The 20,144-nt window shown below is 51.9% G+C and overlaps 1 non-coding gene across 1 annotated transcript; it reads left to right on the forward strand.

Annotated features, from left to right (window-relative positions):
- Window positions 1-15,489: 15,489 nt before the first annotated feature.
- On the forward strand, window positions 15,490-15,641 carry LOC138643645 (5.8S ribosomal RNA). Its single transcript, XR_011314230.1, has one exon. It is a non-coding gene; the product is annotated as a 5.8S ribosomal RNA (ribosomal RNA).
- Window positions 15,642-20,144: the final 4,503 nt, after the last annotated feature.

Here is a 20,144-nt window from a genome sequence, read left to right on the forward strand (position 1 = left end):
GACAGTCGCCCAAATGTGGGTGAAGTTTGCGGGTCATGGGCGCAAAGTCGAATTTTGGGTGAAAAACCGCGTTTTCATACTCTAAAAATTTCAGACAAGTGTCAGACATCCAGGCAGGGAGAAACCGCAGGAGGCGTACTGAGGAGGCTTCCAGGAGCCTGGGGAAGATTATCCAAAAGTGTCCTTGACACTTAGAAATATTTTGAAAAAAATCACGATTTTGTGAAAATTGACACGTTTCCCCTACTTCCACGCCAGGGGGGCGTCAATATGTTGTGAGGTACCCCAGGACAGTCGCCCAAATGTGGGTGAAGTTTGCGAGTCATGGGCGCAAAGTCGAATTTTGGGTGAAAAACCGCGTTTTCATACTCTAAAAATTTCAGACAAGTGTCAGACTTCCAGGCAGGGAGAAACCGCAGGAGGCGTACCGAGGAGGCTTCCAGGAGCCTGGGGAAGATTTTCCAAAAGTGTCCTTGACACTTAGAAATATTTTCAGAAAATCACGATTTTGTGAAAATTGACACGTTTCCCCTACTTCCACGCCAGGGGGGCGTCAATATGTTGTGAGGTACCCCAGGACAGTCGCCTAAATGTGGGTGAAGTTTGCGAGTCACGGGCGCAAAGTCGAATTTTGGGTGAAAAACCGCGTTTTCATGCGCTAAAAATTTCAGACAAGTGTCAGACTTCCAGGCAGGGGGAAACCGCAGGAGGCGTACCGAGGAGGCTTCCAGGAGCCTGGGGAAGATTTTCCAAAAGTGTCCTTGACACTTAGAAATATTTTCAGAAAATCACGATTTTGTGAAAATTGACACGTTTCCCCTACTTCCACGCCAGGGGGGCGTCAATATGTTGTGAGGTACCCCAGGACAGTCGCCTAACTGTGGGTGAAGTTTGCGAGTCACGGGCGCAAAGTCGAATTTTGGGTGAAAAACCGCGTTTTCATGCGCTAAAAATTTCAGACAAGTGTCAGACTTCCAGGCAGGGGGAAACCGCAGGAGGCGTACCGAGGAGGCTTCCAGGAGCCTGGGGAAGATTTTCCAAAAGTGTCCTTGACACTTAGAAATATTTTCAGAAAATCACGATTTTGTGAAAATTGACACGTTTCCCCTACTTCCACGCCAGGGGGGCGTCAATATGTTGTGAGGTACCCCAGGACAGTCGCCCAAATGTGGGTGAAGTTTGCGGGTCATGGGCGCAAAGTCGAATTTTGGGTGAAAAACCGCGTTTTCATACTCTAAAAATTTCAGACAAGTGTCAGACATCCAGGCAGGGAGAAACCGCAGGAGGCGTACTGAGGAGGCTTCCAGGAGCCTGGGGAAGATTATCCAAAAGTGTCCTTGACACTTAGAAATATTTTGAAAAAAATCACGATTTTGTGAAAATTGACACGTTTCCCCTACTTCCACGCCAGGGGGGCGTCAATATGTTGTGAGGTACCCCAGGACAGTCGCCCAAATGTGGGTGAAGTTTGCGAGTCATGGGCGCAAAGTCGAATTTTGGGTGAAAAACCGCGTTTTCATACTCTAAAAATTTCAGACAAGTGTCAGACTTCCAGGCAGGGAGAAACCGCAGGAGGCGTACCGAGGAGGCTTCCAGGAGCCTGGGGAAGATTTTCCAAAAGTGTCCTTGACACTTAGAAATATTTTCAGAAAATCACGATTTTGTGAAAATTGACACGTTTCCCCTACTTCCACGCCAGGGGGGCGTCAATATGTTGTGAGGTACCCCAGGGCAGTCGCCTAAATGTGGGTGAAGTTTGCGAGTCACGGGCGCAAAGTCGAATTTTGGGTGAAAAACCGCGTTTTCATGCGCTAAAAATTTCAGACAAGTGTCAGACTTCCAGGCAGGGGGAAACCGCAGGAGGCGTACCGAGGAGGCTTCCAGGAGCCTGGGGAAGATTTTCCAAAAGTGTCCTTGACACTTAGAAATATTTTCAGAAAATCACGATTTTGTGAAAATTGACACGTTTCCCCTACTTCCACGCCAGGGGGGCGTCAATATGTTGTGAGGTACCCCAGGACAGTCGCCTAACTGTGGGTGAAGTTTGCGAGTCACGGGCGCAAAGTCGAATTTTGGGTGAAAAACCGCGTTTTCATGCGCTAAAAATTTCAGACAAGTGTCAGACTTCCAGGCAGGGGGAAACCGCAGGAGGCGTACCGAGGAGGCTTCCAGGAGCCTGGGGAAGATTTTCCAAAAGTGTCCTTGACACTTAGAAATATTTTCAGAAAATCACGATTTTGTGAAAATTGACACGTTTCCCCTACTTCCACGCCAGGGGGGCGTCAATATGTTGTGAGGTACCCCAGGACAGTCGCCTAAATGTGGGTGAAGTTTGCGAGTCACGGGCGCAAAGTCGAATTTTGGGTGAAAAACCGCGTTTTCATGCGCTAAAAATTTCAGACAAGTGTCAGACTTCCAGGCAGGGGGAAACCGCAGGAGGCGTACCGAGGAGGCTTCCAGGAGCCTGGGGAAGATTATCCAAAAGTGTCCTTGACACTTAGAAATATTTTCAGAAAATCACGATTTTGTGAAAATTGACACGTTTCCCCTACTTCCACGCCAGGGGGGCGTCAATATGTTGTGAGGTACCCCAGGACAGTCGCCTAAATGTGGGTGAAGTTTGCGAGTCACGGGCGCAAAGTCGAATTTTGGGTGAAAAACCGCGTTTTCATGCGCTAAAAATTTCAGACAAGTGTCAGACTTCCAGGCAGGGGGAAACCGCAGGAGGCGTACCGAGGAGGCTTCCAGGAGCCTGGGGAAGATTTTCCAAAAGTGTCCTTGACACTTAGAAATATTTTCAGAAAATCACGATTTTGTGAAAATTGACACGTTTCCCCTACTTCCACGCCAGGGGGGCGTCAATATGTTGTGAGGTACCCCAGGACAGTCGCCTAAATGTGGGTGAAGTTTGCGAGTCACGGGCGCAAAGTCGAATTTTGGGTGAAAAACCGCGTTTTCATGCGCTAAAAATTTCAGACAAGTGTCAGACTTCCAGGCAGGGGGAAACCGCAGGAGGCGTACCGAGGAGGCTTCCAGGAGCCTGGGGAAGATTTTCCAAAAGTGTCCTTGACACTTAGAAATATTTTCAGAAAATCACGATTTTGTGAAAATTGACACGTTTCCCCTACTTCCACGCCAGGGGGGCGTCAATATGTTGTGAGGTACCCCAGGACAGTCGCCTAACTGTGGGTGAAGTTTGCGAGTCACGGGCGCAAAGTCGAATTTTGGGTGAAAAACCGCGTTTTCATGCGCTAAAAATTTCAGACAAGTGTCAGACTTCCAGGCAGGGGGAAACCGCAGGAGGCGTACCGAGGAGGCTTCCAGGAGCCTGGGGAAGATTTTCCAAAAGTGTCCTTGACACTTAGAAATATTTTCAGAAAATCACGATTTTGTGAAAATTGACACGTTTCCCCTACTTCCACGCCAGGGGGGCGTCAATATGTTGTGAGGTACCCCAGGACAGTCGCCCAAATGTGGGTGAAGTTTGCGAGTCATGGGCGCAAAGTCGAATTTTGGGTGAAAAACCGCGTTTTCATACTCTAAAAATTTCAGACAAGTGTCAGACTTCCAGGCAGGGAGAAACCGCAGGAGGCGTACCGAGGAGGCTTCCAGGAGCCTGGGGAAGATTTTCCAAAAGTGTCCTTGACACTTAGAAATATTTTCAGAAAATCACGATTTTGTGAAAATTGACACGTTTCCCCTACTTCCACGCCAGGGGGGCGTCAATATGTTGTGAGGTACCCCAGGACAGTCGCCTAAATGTGGGTGAAGTTTGCGAGTCACGGGCGCAAAGTCGAATTTTGGGTGAAAAACCGCGTTTTCATGCGCTAAAAATTTCAGACAAGTGTCAGACTTCCAGGCAGGGGGAAACCGCAGGAGGCGTACCGAGGAGGCTTCCAGGAGCCTGGGGAAGATTTTCCAAAAGTGTCCTTGACACTTAGAAATATTTTCAGAAAATCACGATTTTGTGAAAATTGACACGTTTCCCCTACTTCCACGCCAGGGGGGCGTCAATATGTTGTGAGGTACCCCAGGACAGTCGCCTAACTGTGGGTGAAGTTTGCGAGTCACGGGCGCAAAGTCGAATTTTGGGTGAAAAACCGCGTTTTCATGCGCTAAAAATTTCAGACAAGTGTCAGACTTCCAGGCAGGGGGAAACCGCAGGAGGCGTACCGAGGAGGCTTCCAGGAGCCTGGGGAAGATTTTCCAAAAGTGTCCTTGACACTTAGAAATATTTTCAGAAAATCACGATTTTGTGAAAATTGACACGTTTCCCCTACTTCCACGCCAGGGGGGCGTCAATATGTTGTGAGGTACCCCAGGACAGTCGCCCAAATGTGGGTGAAGTTTGCGGGTCATGGGCGCAAAGTCGAATTTTGGGTGAAAAACCGCGTTTTCATACTCTAAAAATTTCAGACAAGTGTCAGACATCCAGGCAGGGAGAAACCGCAGGAGGCGTACTGAGGAGGCTTCCAGGAGCCTGGGGAAGATTATCCAAAAGTGTCCTTGACACTTAGAAATATTTTGAAAAAAATCACGATTTTGTGAAAATTGACACGTTTCCCCTACTTCCACGCCAGGGGGGCGTCAATATGTTGTGAGGTACCCCAGGACAGTCGCCCAAATGTGGGTGAAGTTTGCGAGTCATGGGCGCAAAGTCGAATTTTGGGTGAAAAACCGCGTTTTCATACTCTAAAAATTTCAGACAAGTGTCAGACTTCCAGGCAGGGAGAAACCGCAGGAGGCGTACCGAGGAGGCTTCCAGGAGCCTGGGGAAGATTTTCCAAAAGTGTCCTTGACACTTAGAAATATTTTCAGAAAATCACGATTTTGTGAAAATTGACACGTTTCCCCTACTTCCACGCCAGGGGGGCGTCAATATGTTGTGAGGTACCCCAGGACAGTCGCCTAAATGTGGGTGAAGTTTGCGAGTCACGGGCGCAAAGTCGAATTTTGGGTGAAAAACCGCGTTTTCATGCGCTAAAAATTTCAGACAAGTGTCAGACTTCCAGGCAGGGGGAAACCGCAGGAGGCGTACCGAGGAGGCTTCCAGGAGCCTGGGGAAGATTTTCCAAAAGTGTCCTTGACACTTAGAAATATTTTCAGAAAATCACGATTTTGTGAAAATTGACACGTTTCCCCTACTTCCACGCCAGGGGGGCGTCAATATGTTGTGAGGTACCCCAGGACAGTCGCCTAACTGTGGGTGAAGTTTGCGAGTCACGGGCGCAAAGTCGAATTTTGGGTGAAAAACCGCGTTTTCATGCGCTAAAAATTTCAGACAAGTGTCAGACTTCCAGGCAGGGGGAAACCGCAGGAGGCGTACCGAGGAGGCTTCCAGGAGCCTGGGGAAGATTTTCCAAAAGTGTCCTTGACACTTAGAAATATTTTCAGAAAATCACGATTTTGTGAAAATTGACACGTTTCCCCTACTTCCACGCCAGGGGGGCGTCAATATGTTGTGAGGTACCCCAGGACAGTCGCCTAAATGTGGGTGAAGTTTGCGAGTCACGGGCGCAAAGTCGAATTTTGGGTGAAAAACCGCGTTTTCATGCGCTAAAAATTTCAGACAAGTGTCAGACTTCCAGGCAGGGGGAAACCGCAGGAGGCGTACCGAGGAGGCTTCCAGGAGCCTGGGGAAGATTATCCAAAAGTGTCCTTGACACTTAGAAATATTTTCAGAAAATCACGATTTTGTGAAAATTGACACGTTTCCCCTACTTCCACGCCAGGGGGGCGTCAATATGTTGTGAGGTACCCCAGGACAGTCGCCTAAATGTGGGTGAAGTTTGCGAGTCACGGGCGCAAAGTCGAATTTTGGGTGAAAAACCGCGTTTTCATGCGCTAAAAATTTCAGACAAGTGTCAGACTTCCAGGCAGGGGGAAACCGCAGGAGGCGTACCGAGGAGGCTTCCAGGAGCCTGGGGAAGATTTTCCAAAAGTGTCCTTGACACTTAGAAATATTTTCAGAAAATCACGATTTTGTGAAAATTGACACGTTTCCCCTACTTCCACGCCAGGGGGGCGTCAATATGTTGTGAGGTACCCCAGGACAGTCGCCTAAATGTGGGTGAAGTTTGCGAGTCACGGGCGCAAAGTCGAATTTTGGGTGAAAAACCGCGTTTTCATGCGCTAAAAATTTCAGACAAGTGTCAGACTTCCAGGCAGGGGGAAACCGCAGGAGGCGTACCGAGGAGGCTTCCAGGAGCCTGGGGAAGATTTTCCAAAAGTGTCCTTGACACTTAGAAATATTTTCAGAAAATCACGATTTTGTGAAAATTGACACGTTTCCCCTACTTCCACGCCAGGGGGGCGTCAATATGTTGTGAGGTACCCCAGGACAGTCGCCTAACTGTGGGTGAAGTTTGCGAGTCACGGGCGCAAAGTCGAATTTTGGGTGAAAAACCGCGTTTTCATGCGCTAAAAATTTCAGACAAGTGTCAGACTTCCAGGCAGGGGGAAACCGCAGGAGGCGTACCGAGGAGGCTTCCAGGAGCCTGGGGAAGATTTTCCAAAAGTGTCCTTGACACTTAGAAATATTTTCAGAAAATCACGATTTTGTGAAAATTGACACGTTTCCCCTACTTCCACGCCAGGGGGGCGTCAATATGTTGTGAGGTACCCCAGGACAGTCGCCCAAATGTGGGTGAAGTTTGCGAGTCATGGGCGCAAAGTCGAATTTTGGGTGAAAAACCGCGTTTTCATACTCTAAAAATTTCAGACAAGTGTCAGACTTCCAGGCAGGGAGAAACCGCAGGAGGCGTACCGAGGAGGCTTCCAGGAGCCTGGGGAAGATTTTCCAAAAGTGTCCTTGACACTTAGAAATATTTTCAGAAAATCACGATTTTGTGAAAATTGACACGTTTCCCCTACTTCCACGCCAGGGGGGCGTCAATATGTTGTGAGGTACCCCAGGACAGTCGCCTAAATGTGGGTGAAGTTTGCGAGTCACGGGCGCAAAGTCGAATTTTGGGTGAAAAACCGCGTTTTCATGCGCTAAAAATTTCAGACAAGTGTCAGACTTCCAGGCAGGGGGAAACCGCAGGAGGCGTACCGAGGAGGCTTCCAGGAGCCTGGGGAAGATTTTCCAAAAGTGTCCTTGACACTTAGAAATATTTTCAGAAAATCACGATTTTGTGAAAATTGACACGTTTCCCCTACTTCCACGCCAGGGGGGCGTCAATATGTTGTGAGGTACCCCAGGACAGTCGCCTAACTGTGGGTGAAGTTTGCGAGTCACGGGCGCAAAGTCGAATTTTGGGTGAAAAACCGCGTTTTCATGCGCTAAAAATTTCAGACAAGTGTCAGACTTCCAGGCAGGGGGAAACCGCAGGAGGCGTACCGAGGAGGCTTCCAGGAGCCTGGGGAAGATTTTCCAAAAGTGTCCTTGACACTTAGAAATATTTTCAGAAAATCACGATTTTGTGAAAATTGACACGTTTCCCCTACTTCCACGCCAGGGGGGCGTCAATATGTTGTGAGGTACCCCAGGACAGTCGCCCAAATGTGGGTGAAGTTTGCGGGTCATGGGCGCAAAGTCGAATTTTGGGTGAAAAACCGCGTTTTCATACTCTAAAAATTTCAGACAAGTGTCAGACATCCAGGCAGGGAGAAACCGCAGGAGGCGTACTGAGGAGGCTTCCAGGAGCCTGGGGAAGATTATCCAAAAGTGTCCTTGACACTTAGAAATATTTTCAAAAAATCACGATTTTGTGAAAATTGACACGTTTCCCCTACTTCCACGCCAGGGGGGCGTCAATATGTTGTGAGGTACCCCAGGACAGTCGCCCAAATGTGGGTGAAGTTTGCGAGTCATGGGCGCAAAGTCGAATTTTGGGTGAAAAACCGCGTTTTCATACTCTAAAAATTTCAGACAAGTGTCAGACTTCCAGGCAGGGAGAAACCGCAGGAGGCGTACCGAGGAGGCTTCCAGGAGCCTGGGGAAGATTTTCCAAAAGTGTCCTTGACACTTAGAAATATTTTCAGAAAATCACGATTTTGTGAAAATTGACACGTTTCCCCTACTTCCACGCCAGGGGGGCGTCAATATGTTGTGAGGTACCCCAGGACAGTCGCCTAAATGTGGGTGAAGTTTGCGAGTCACGGGCGCAAAGTCGAATTTTGGGTGAAAAACCGCGTTTTCATGCGCTAAAAATTTCAGACAAGTGTCAGACTTCCAGGCAGGGGGAAACCGCAGGAGGCGTACCGAGGAGGCTTCCAGGAGCCTGGGGAAGATTTTCCAAAAGTGTCCTTGACACTTAGAAATATTTTCAGAAAATCACGATTTTGTGAAAATTGACACGTTTCCCCTACTTCCACGCCAGGGGGGCGTCAATATGTTGTGAGGTACCCCAGGACAGTCGCCTAACTGTGGGTGAAGTTTGCGAGTCACGGGCGCAAAGTCGAATTTTGGGTGAAAAACCGCGTTTTCATGCGCTAAAAATTTCAGACAAGTGTCAGACTTCCAGGCAGGGGGAAACCGCAGGAGGCGTACCGAGGAGGCTTCCAGGAGCCTGGAAAAGATTTTCCAAAAGTGTCCTTGACACTTAGAAATATTTTCAGAAAATCACGATTTTGTGAAAATTGACACGTTTCCCCTACTTCCACGCCAGGGGGGCGTCAATATGTTGTGAGGTACCCCAGGACAGTCGCCCAAATGTGGGTGAAGTTTGCGGGTCATGGGCGCAAAGTCGAATTTTGGGTGAAAAACCGCGTTTTCATACTCTAAAAATTTCAGACAAGTGTCAGACATCCAGGCAGGGAGAAACCGCAGGAGGCGTACTGAGGAGGCTTCCAGGAGCCTGGGGAAGATTATCCAAAAGTGTCCTTGACACTTAGAAATATTTTGAAAAAAATCACGATTTTGTGAAAATTGACACGTTTCCCCTACTTCCACGCCAGGGGGGCGTCAATATGTTGTGAGGTACCCCAGGACAGTCGCCCAAATGTGGGTGAAGTTTGCGAGTCATGGGCGCAAAGTCGAATTTTGGGTGAAAAACCGCGTTTTCATACTCTAAAAATTTCAGACAAGTGTCAGACTTCCAGGCAGGGAGAAACCGCAGGAGGCGTACCGAGGAGGCTTCCAGGAGCCTGGGGAAGATTTTCCAAAAGTGTCCTTGACACTTAGAAATATTTTCAGAAAATCACGATTTTGTGAAAATTGACACGTTTCCCCTACTTCCACGCCAGGGGGGCGTCAATATGTTGTGAGGTACCCCAGGACAGTCGCCTAAATGTGGGTGAAGTTTGCGAGTCACGGGCGCAAAGTCGAATTTTGGGTGAAAAACCGCGTTTTCATGCGCTAAAAATTTCAGACAAGTGTCAGACTTCCAGGCAGGGGGAAACCGCAGGAGGCGTACCGAGGAGGCTTCCAGGAGCCTGGGGAAGATTTTCCAAAAGTGTCCTTGACACTTAGAAATATTTTCAGAAAATCACGATTTTGTGAAAATTGACACGTTTCCCCTACTTCCACGCCAGGGGGGCGTCAATATGTTGTGAGGTACCCCAGGACAGTCGCCTAACTGTGGGTGAAGTTTGCGAGTCACGGGCGCAAAGTCGAATTTTGGGTGAAAAACCGCGTTTTCATGCGCTAAAAATTTCAGACAAGTGTCAGACTTCCAGGCAGGGGGAAACCGCAGGAGGCGTACCGAGGAGGCTTCCAGGAGCCTGGGGAAGATTTTCCAAAAGTGTCCTTGACACTTAGAAATATTTTCAGAAAATCACGATTTTGTGAAAATTGACACGTTTCCCCTACTTCCACGCCAGGGGGGCGTCAATATGTTGTGAGGTACCCCAGGACAGTCGCCTAAATGTGGGTGAAGTTTGCGAGTCACGGGCGCAAAGTTGAATTTTGGGTGAAAAACCGCGTTTTCATGCGCTAAAAATTTCAGACAAGTGTCAGACTTCCAGGCAGGGGGAAACCGCAGGAGGCGTACCGAGGAGGCTTCCAGGAGCCTGGGGAAGATTATCCAAAAGTGTCCTTGACACTTAGAAATATTTTCAGAAAATCACGATTTTGTGAAAATTGACACGTTTCCCCTACTTCCACGCCAGGGGGGCGTCAATATGTTGTGAGGTACCCCAGGACAGTCGCCTAAATGTGGGTGAAGTTTGCGAGTCACGGGCGCAAAGTCGAATTTTGGGTGAAAAACCGCGTTTTCATGCGCTAAAAATTTCAGACAAGTGTCAGACTTCCAGGCAGGGGGAAACCGCAGGAGGCGTACCGAGGAGGCTTCCAGGAGCCTGGGGAAGATTTTCCAAAAGTGTCCTTGACACTTAGAAATATTTTCAGAAAATCACGATTTTGTGAAAATTGACACGTTTCCCCTACTTCCACGCCAGGGGGGCGTCAATATGTTGTGAGGTACCCCAGGACAGTCGCCTAAATGTGGGTGAAGTTTGCGAGTCACGGGCGCAAAGTCGAATTTTGGGTGAAAAACCGCGTTTTCATGCGCTAAAAATTTCAGACAAGTGTCAGACTTCCAGGCAGGGGGAAACCGCAGGAGGCGTACCGAGGAGGCTTCCAGGAGCCTGGGGAAGATTTTCCAAAAGTGTCCTTGACACTTAGAAATATTTTCAGAAAATCACGATTTTGTGAAAATTGACACGTTTCCCCTACTTCCACGCCAGGGGGGCGTCAATATGTTGTGAGGTACCCCAGGACAGTCGCCTAACTGTGGGTGAAGTTTGCGAGTCACGGGCGCAAAGTCGAATTTTGGGTGAAAAACCGCGTTTTCATGCGCTAAAAATTTCAGACAAGTGTCAGACTTCCAGGCAGGGGGAAACCGCAGGAGGCGTACCGAGGAGGCTTCCAGGAGCCTGGGGAAGATTTTCCAAAAGTGTCCTTGACACTTAGAAATATTTTCAGAAAATCACGATTTTGTGAAAATTGACACGTTTCCCCTACTTCCACGCCAGGGGGGCGTCAATATGTTGTGAGGTACCCCAGGACAGTCGCCTAAATGTGGGTGAAGTTTGCGAGTCACGGGCGCAAAGTCGAATTTTGGGTGAAAAACCGCGTTTTCATGCGCTAAAAATTTCAGACAAGTGTCAGACTTCCAGGCAGGGGGAAACCGCAGGAGGCGTACCGAGGAGGCTTCCAGGAGCCTGGGGAAGATTATCCAAAAGTGTCCTTGACACTTAGAAATATTTTCAGAAAATCACGATTTTGTGAAAATTGACACGTTTCCCCTACTTCCACGCCAGGGGGGCGTCAATATGTTGTGAGGTACCCCAGGACAGTCGCCTAAATGTGGGTGAAGTTTGCGAGTCACGGGCGCAAAGTCGAATTTTGGGTGAAAAACCGCGTTTTCATGCGCTAAAAATTTCAGACAAGTGTCAGACTTCCAGGCAGGGGGAAACCGCAGGAGGCGTACCGAGGAGGCTTCCAGGAGCCTGGGGAAGATTTTCCAAAAGTGTCCTTGACACTTAGAAATATTTTCAGAAAATCACGATTTTGTGAAAATTGACACGTTTCCCCTACTTCCACGCCAGGGGGGCGTCAATATGTTGTGAGGTACCCCAGGACAGTCGCCTAAATGTGGGTGAAGTTTGCGAGTCACGGGCGCAAAGTCGAATTTTGGGTGAAAAACCGCGTTTTCATGCGCTAAAAATTTCAGACAAGTGTCAGACTTCCAGGCAGGGGGAAACCGCAGGAGGCGTACCGAGGAGGCTTCCAGGAGCCTGGGGAAGATTATCCAAAAGTGTCCTTGACACTTAGAAATATTTTCAGAAAATCACGATTTTGTGAAAATTGACACGTTTCCCCTACTTCCACGCCAGGGGGGCGTCAATATGTTGTGAGGTACCCCAGGACAGTCGCCTAACTGTGGGTGAAGTTTGCGAGTCACGGGCGCAAAGTCGAATTTTGGGTGAAAAACCGCGTTTTCATGCGCTAAAAATTTCAGACAAGTTTCAGACTTCCAGGCAGGGGGAAACCGCAGGAGGCGTACCGAGGAGGCTTCCAGGAGCCTGGGGAAGATTATCCAAAAGTGTCCTTGACACTTAGAAATATTTTGAGAAATTTCCGATTTTGTGAAAAATGACCCCTTTCCCCTACTTCCACCCTAAAGGGGCGTCAATATGTTGTAAAGCACCCCGAGACAGAGACCTAAGCGTGGGCAAAGTTTGGGTCTGATGGGTGGAACACTGAAAAAAACGCGATTTTCCACTTAGAACAAACATAGAACTTTCAGACTTCCAGGCGGGGGGAAAGCTCTGAAGCTGTACCGAGGACACTTCCATGGCCCCCGGATCGATTTTCAAGAACGAGTCCTTGGGACTTTGAAATTTTTCGGCGATGCGTTTTTGGCTTCCGGGAGCCGCAGAACGTTGGGAAATTCGTTCCGCTCGCCGGCTCCAGGTGTTTCGGGCTAGTCCAGGCCCCAGCTACGCCGCCTGGCCGCCAAATTTCGCAAAATCGAAAAAAAAAAAAATAGAACCGGAATGAGGAATTTCTGGCCGCCGGATCCGCCGCACAGCTCCAGGAAGTCGGACACTTTTCGGCTTCGCTCCCTTAAAGTGTGGGTCGGTGTTTCGCCATGCAAATACCCACTTTTGCACACCAGCTGCAGGATATAGGAGAGAGGGGTACCTCTCGGGCCCGACTGATTTCCGATGTTTTCGTGGTTCCTCAAGTCGGGTAGGCGGTTTGGCGAGTACCCCCCTGTTTGCATGGAAGTCCGCCCTCGCGTCGACACCAGGCTTCCGCGGCTCCAGGGGGACTCTTGCCGGTCGTCTGCCCCAAGTCAGAGACGCGTTTCCCGGGTCGCCTGAGCCTGAACGGACCCTCCCCAAGCGTGTTCTGGTTCTCCGAGGGTGACGGATGTCAGAAGGGAGGCAGATCTGGAGTCTTCGTCCCGAGGAGGGCTCCAGGAGGGCGGATTGCACCCCCTGACTCGGTCCCCTCAGAGCAGGCTTGGCGTTTCTCTGTGTCGGATGTCTCCCGCTTCCACGCCACCGGGGAGACCTATGAGAGAATCGCACTGTGACCCGGATTCCGTCTCGAGGGCGCCCGTAGCGTGTCGGAGAGGGACCTCCAGGACTATCGGGCATGTTTCTTCCCCGTCTCCCCGAGGGGAAGGATGGCAGCGGGTGGGGTTTCTCACCCATGCCCCCCACCGGCTCTTCCTCCGATCGATTTGGCTCAGCGCTCCCGGGTGGGGAGGTGGTGCCGCTCGCTCGGCCCGGGCTTTGGAGCCCGCGTCGGTCTAAGGCGGGCGGTCTCCTTCCTCTTTTACCCCCCCGGGATTCAGGCACGCATCCTTGGGCGTGCACGCCGGCAGTCGCCTCCCGTTCGCAGGACGGTGGCTGCCGTGCAGAGGGGGAGTTTGACCCGAACTGTGGTACGGCAGGGGTCCGACGACCCGCGCGGGCGAATGGCGGGGCGCCCACCCACCTCGGCGTGGGGGCCCGTCGTCCGAATCGCTCCCCGCGCGGGGTAGCACAACGATCTTCTCCGAGGGCGGCCCTTTGACTTCCAGATGCGCAGCTCGCCCGCGGAGGCCCGTGCCGACCCCCACCCAGCGTCCGATGGGCGGCCTCCGCGGTGGGCATCGGCGAGAGCGGCGGCGGTGGGTGGCGCTTCCACGCCACCGCCGAGCTCCGCGTTCTCCAGTCTTTTCCCGAGCCCCTACGATAGTGGGGGGACGACAGACGCGTGGGGAGGCAGGCGGAGTGGGTTCTCACCGCGTGGTGTGCCCGGCCGAACGCCGTCGCCTTCCCCGCTCGTCCGACGTCCTCCGAGGCGGCTCGGAAGGGAGCGCGAGAGGGAGAGAGCGAGAGAGAGAGAGAGAGAGACCAAGCGGACGCCCCAGAGCGAGAAGGGAGGATGGAAAAGGGAGAGACGAGTGGGGCAAAAAGAGTTTTGGCGAAGGGGAGTACCCGGCGAACTGCCGCCCCGGGCTTCTTCTGTTCTCAACAGCGGAGGCACGGCTTTGGGGGGGAGACGCCGCTCGGTTGGGGCTCCTTTGAGGTTACGGGCAAGAGCCCGGGACGAGGGACTACGCCATAGGGCGACGCCGACACGGCCAGGCCAACTGCGCCCCCCGTGCGACCTCCGCGTCGCTGGCGGGCTCTGCGCCTGAGCCGCGGTGGACCCCGACGGCCAGCCCCCCTCTCCCACTCCTCGCGCCCGTCCGCCGGTGGGTCGAGGACCCCCCGCGGCGGAGGCAGGTCTAAGCCAGACGGAGGCCCCGCATAGGCCCCCCACCGCCCTGGCCCCTCTCCCCAGCAGCGACTCTCTGTGTCGCCCCGGGAGCGGTGGGTCACGAGGCAGGGTGGCCGTGGCGTCCTCCGAAGGCCAGTCACCTACGGCCCTCCCCGTGCAAGGGGTGGTTTTTACAACAGATGCCCTCCGATCGGGAGGCCGGGTCTAAGCCAGATGGTGGCGCCGCATAGGCCCCCCACCGCCCTGGCCCCTCTCCCCAGCAGCGACTCTGTGTGTCGCCCCGGGAGCGGTGGGTCACGAGGCAGGGGAGCCGTGGTGTCCTCCGGAGGCCAGTCACCTCGCCCTCTCCGTGCAAGGTGGGTTTTTTTCCAGACACCCTCCGCATCGGCCGCCTCGCACCGTACAGCGTGCACGATCTCCCCAGTGGCACTGCACTCGCCGTTCAGGCTCCTGTTTTCCTCCGGAAGGTGACGCCCCGGGATGCCCGCCTGCCGGCACGGACGACGAGGAGGATTTCCCTTCCTCCGGGTGCCCTTCCCGCTGCGGGGCTTCCTATCTGGCTTCTCTCCCTCGATTGATTAAGTCCCTGGCCTTTGTACACACTGCCCGTCGCTACTACCGATTGGATGGTTTAGTGAGGTCCTTGGATCGGCCCCGCCGGGTTCGGCCAAGACCCATGGTGGAGAGCCGAGAAGACGATCGAACTTGACTATCTAGAGACAGTAAAAGTCGTAACAAGGTTTCCCTAGATGAACCTGTGGAAGGATCTTTAATGGGCGAGTGAAAAATACCGATGAGGTGCAGATCAGGAGGCCAGCCGCCCGCCAAATCCCCGAAGGGTACCGAACGTGATGGGGGCGGTGGTAGTTCTCTTTCTGCTTCGCCAGGGCGCTCCGCAGGGTGGGGACGGTGAGGGCACGTGAGGACAGCGGGCGGGCGACGTCGGGAGGGTGCGGGGAGCCCCTCTCGCTCCGTCGCCCAGGAAAAAGACGCCCGGCCTCGCGCCGACGATTGTTGCCCTGCCGCTGCCTGCCGAGGAAAAATAAGAAGCCCCCCGCGTACGCGAAAGGCCGTCCCGGGTACCATTCTCCTGTGCGCTCACACACCCCTCCCCGGGGTATGTGGGTCTGGGCGGTAGGTTGAGAAGCCTCGAGCCCTCCTTTGTTCTCCTCCCCGCTGGAGGGAGGGACGGGGAGGCCGAGCGCCCGGGCAACAGGGCCGAGATTTGAAAACAACCCTCCAAAGCATCCCAGTCTTTTGCGGCCGGCTGACACGAGAGTGAAAAGGGGGGCGCCTCCGAGTGTCCCCAAACCAGAAAGCGCGACTCTTAACGGTGGATCACTCGGCGCGCGCGTCGAAGAACGCAGCTAGCTGCGAGAATTAAGTGTGAATTGCAGGACACATTGATCATCGACACTTCGAACGCACCTTGCGGCCCCGGGGTGCTCCCGGGGCTATGCCTGTCTGAGGGTTGCCCCTCCATCTATCGCCTCCATGGCGCAGCTGGGGTCCCCTCGCAAGGGTGACAACGAGGGAGGCCTGAGGCTCCGTGCCCTGATGGTCTCTTCTCCTTTATCCCTTACGTCCCCCCAAGGCCAGACTCACCTGCCCTGGGCCCACCTGATGGGGTTTACCATCGTCACTCCCCCCGTTGCGACGTGAAACCCTGTGGCGCAATGAAGGTGAAGGCCGGGGCGCTCCGGCCGAGGTGGGATCCCGCCGCCCGCTCCGGGGGGTTGACACGGCGGGTGCACCATCGGCCCGCCTCTGTCGGGGAGGTGGAGCATGAGTGCGCGATAGGACCCGAAAGATGGTGAGCTATGCCTGGGCAGGACGAAGCCAGAGGAAACTCTGGTGGAGGTCCGCAGCGACCCTGATGTGCAAATTGGTCATCTGGGTATAGGGGCGTTTGTAGATGTGCTTGGCCCGTACGGGGATCGAACCCACGACCTTGGTGTTATTAGCACCACGCTCTAACCAACTGAGCTAAATGGCCATAGGTGTGGTCCCTGGGTATAGGGGCGAAAGACTCACGGAGACCACGGGCAGACGTACAGGGGCCTGATCAACCCCTGGACCGTACGGGCTGCTGTGCCTGCCGCAGGCGAGAAGCGAGAACCCCTTCGGGGCACGGAGACTACAACCGGACGTACGGGGGTCTGACCCACCCCTGGACCGTACGGTCTGCTGGCTGCCGTGCCTGGTGCAGGCGAGAAGCGGGAACCCCTTCGGGGCACGGAGACCACAACCGGACGTACGGGGGTCTGATCAACCCCTGTACCGTACGGGCTGCTGGCTGCCGTGCCGTCCTCAAATTGCTTGGCCTAAACAAAAGTCAATTTTTTGTGACAACAGTGATGACCGTGACATAGCACTGGAGGTGTACCCCAAGACAGTGACCTAAGTGTGGGTGAAGTCTGTGGTTCATGGGCGGAAAGTTGAATTTTGGGTGAAAAACCATACTTTCACACTTTGAAAATTTCAGACATGTGTCAGACTTCCAGGCAGGGGGAAACCGCTGGAGGTGTACCGAGGACACTTCCAGAAGCCTGGGGAAGCTTTTCTGGAAGAGTCCTTGACACTTGGAAAATTTTGGGCAATTTTCTGAGAAAAAAAAAAAATCACATTTCCCCTTACCCCCCACCCAAGAGGGGCTTCAATATGTTGCAGAGTACCCCGAAAGGGTCCCCAAAGTGGGAGAAAAGTGAGGCAAGTCAAAGAGGCAAAGATGAATGTACATTTGAATAATTTTATTAATGTCAGATAAAAATTGACATATTCACAAGGGCTTTGTTCTCCTGATTGGGATGAGCCGAATATTCTTGAGACTATACTCCTCAGTAGAATCGGATGACTCGGTATCACTTTCCGTGAGGTCTACCACCTCGTTATCCAATTCACTGGTTGATGCCATTACTGGCGACATAATTTTTGCGTCCTCATGATTTCCTGCGTTGAACACTAGCTCTTGGGCACGGCACATATCGGTCAGGGTCTTCTCCCGGTAAACTCTCTCGGCCACATCGTTTGTATGTGCCAAGTAGCGTGCAAACAAGCGCTTTTCGCAATCTGTGTATTGTGACAAAGTCCATGTCTCGCAAATCCGCCGTACAAGGTGGCTGGTGATGTTTGGGAGGTTGTAGCTACGGAGGAAAGCACATTGTTAGTACTGGTTGCTACTTATGGCTGTGGGTCACTTGACTTGTGGCTACCTTACCTTGAATGGTATCGTCTGAGTCTCATGGATGGATTTTTTATGACCTTCCCGGTACACGTCACGAAAAAGTTTGTGATAATCTTTCGGCCAAAGGTAAAGACCGGTCTGACATATTCCGCATACGCATTGAACCACTGAAAAAGAAAAAAAATATATATATATGTTACTCTCCAGTCTGGGGGCACCCCTCCAAAAGGTTTTACATGGGGACAAGAGAGTGTTTTGCTCCCCACAATGAGTGGGGTTGCCTGGGTTCCCTGGCTTTGAGAAAAGCTTACCGATTCCTCTTCCTCTGAAAGTACAAAAGTTGCTACCTGAGAGGTGGAGCACTTGTGAGTCTTCACACCCACAATTGTCTTGCGTCTTCCTTGGTACGTGTGATGGATCCTCTCATTCCACTCTGAAACCTACGATGTGAAAAAAAAAGGTGGAAAAATATTGAACCGGTTCAGCAAATACCGCTGACCCACAGGGCCCGACGACTTACCGTCATGTTACGAACAACACCTGGTCTTTGGAGATGTTTTAGAATCAGAAGGGCCTCGAGGTACAGTACCACTTCCCGGCGATCTACTTCTGATCCGCCATCTGTCACAGCCTCGATGCTAGCTAGAAATGTTGGCCTTGCCTCCTCCAGTATAATCTGGCAGTCCTTGGGTGACTTTGATGGCTTCATCAATAGATCGTACCTGTGGGGAAAAATAAAGGCAATTAACCAACATCCAAGGTTTGGTAACAATGCGCTGAATATTGGCTCTTTTGAACGGTGTACCTTTTACTTACAGACTCTCGGCAGGCTCCCTTGTACAATGATTTCTGAAGGTCTGTTGTAAAATTCATGAACACTTCGCATGCCTTATAAAGTTGAGGATTCTCTAGTCTCAGTTTGGTAGCCCTCATCTGATACATGGTAAATCTCCGTATATGCTTCAACATTTTGAGGGAGGTCTGGCTCGATAGATGGAGTTTTCCAAGTTGTTGAAAAAAATTATTAACCTGGTTTGGTTTTACGAGGTACTCCAGAGTTACAGATTTTGGGTTCACAAAAAATAGAAACCGTGCTACGTTTGATACCTCCTGTTGACAGTTTGGGACCCCATGGGTAACTGTTAGGTACGAGTGGAACCCCTTTAACATGGGGTGATTCAATGAGTGACGCTTGTACAATCCGGCGGCCTTGGTAGCCGTGCGGTTTTTGTCTTTCCATTCCCTTTTCTGGATACTTAAATTGCTGCCATCCATGACCTCCTCATTGCCTATGCGGTCAGAAATGCTCCCTGTGTGGTCAGGCTCAGGGCACGGGTCTCCCTCCCGACTGTCTACCGGCCGTAAAAGGAAAGGCACATCCATCTCATCCGAATCTAGCTTTGGCGTGGGGCATGGGTCTCCCTCCCGACTGTCTACTGGCCGTAAAAGGAAAGGCACATCCATCTCATCTGAATCTAGCTCTGGCGGGGGGCACGGGTCTCCCTCCAGACTGTCTCCCGGCCGTAAAAGGAAAGGCACATCCATCACATCTGAATCTAGCTCTGGCATGGAGCCTGGGCGGAGCTCCGGATTGTCAGTTGGTACCTGAGCGGGCCCTTCACAGGTCAGTGGTGTGATTTGTGACTCAAACCTAGGCTTGTTTGCTATCAAAAAGCCGCGACCTTCTAAGAAGGCTACAGTCTCCTCCAAGGATTGGAGGGGCTTGAGCTCACTGAATTGGATTGTTGTCCCCTTGTTGGCGATACAGCGAAGTTGATACTTTGCGGAGGCTATGGCGGTTTTTATCTCCGAATCACCGTGTGACCTCAGGCATACCCTTCTCAGATGTGTGGATATATATTTGGTTACCCTGTGGCACACGGGGCATGTAAGTGGTGTCCGTGGGTGCCTGCGGGGGAGACACAAGCAATAAAACCGGTCACCTTGCCAGCAAGTGTACAACTCCACTACAAGGTACATTCATGTGTCTCTACGTGGCCGACAAATGTCTTCTACTCACCGCTCCATTGCGAAGGGTTTCCCGCAGTCAAACAGAGCGTCTCGTAATAGTTTATTAAAGTGCCGTGTTTCTCTGTGTCTTGAACTGTGGCAAATGATTTTCCTCCGCGCGAGTCAGCCACGCAGGTGAAAGACGCCAGCTGAGGTGATTGAAATTAACCGGATGTGTTTTGCCGTACTCTGATATAGGTCACCACGGGGGTTGAGTCAGCCCAGGGGGTGGCACCTCCACGGTCGCTAAACATCCGTAGGGTTGATGATATATCCCTCACCTGATCCACCTGCTGTAATCACCTATACGGCATCACGGGAGATGACTCAGCCCCAGGGGTGGCACCTGACCGGATCCACCTGCCATAATCGCCTATACGGCATCACGGGGGATGACTCAGCCCCAGGGGGTGGCACCTACACGGCTGTCGATCAGTCATATCTGTAACGGATTGGGTACTAACTGGATCCATCGATCCCAGTCAAAGCACGGTGGCTCACTTGTTAGCGCTGCGGCCTTGCCGAGCTGGCGTCTCGGGTTCGAATCCTGTTGTGTCATACATTCAGAAAGGGAAAAATCTCAGGTGTTATGTCAAGGACACTTCCTTAGACATTTTTAGAAAAATTTTGAGACAATCCCGATTTTGTAAAAAAAAAAAAATCTCACATTTTCCCTACTTCAACCTCATGGGTCGTCAATATGTTGTAAAGTACCCCAAGATAGAGACCCAAGTGTGGGTAAAGTGTCTGGTTCATGGGCACAAAGTTGAATTTTCAGTGAAA

This window comes from Ranitomeya imitator, chromosome 6 (assembly GCF_032444005.1).
Source record: "Ranitomeya imitator isolate aRanImi1 chromosome 6, aRanImi1.pri, whole genome shotgun sequence".
In the NCBI taxonomy this organism is placed as follows: Eukaryota; Metazoa; Chordata; class Amphibia; order Anura; family Dendrobatidae; genus Ranitomeya; species Ranitomeya imitator.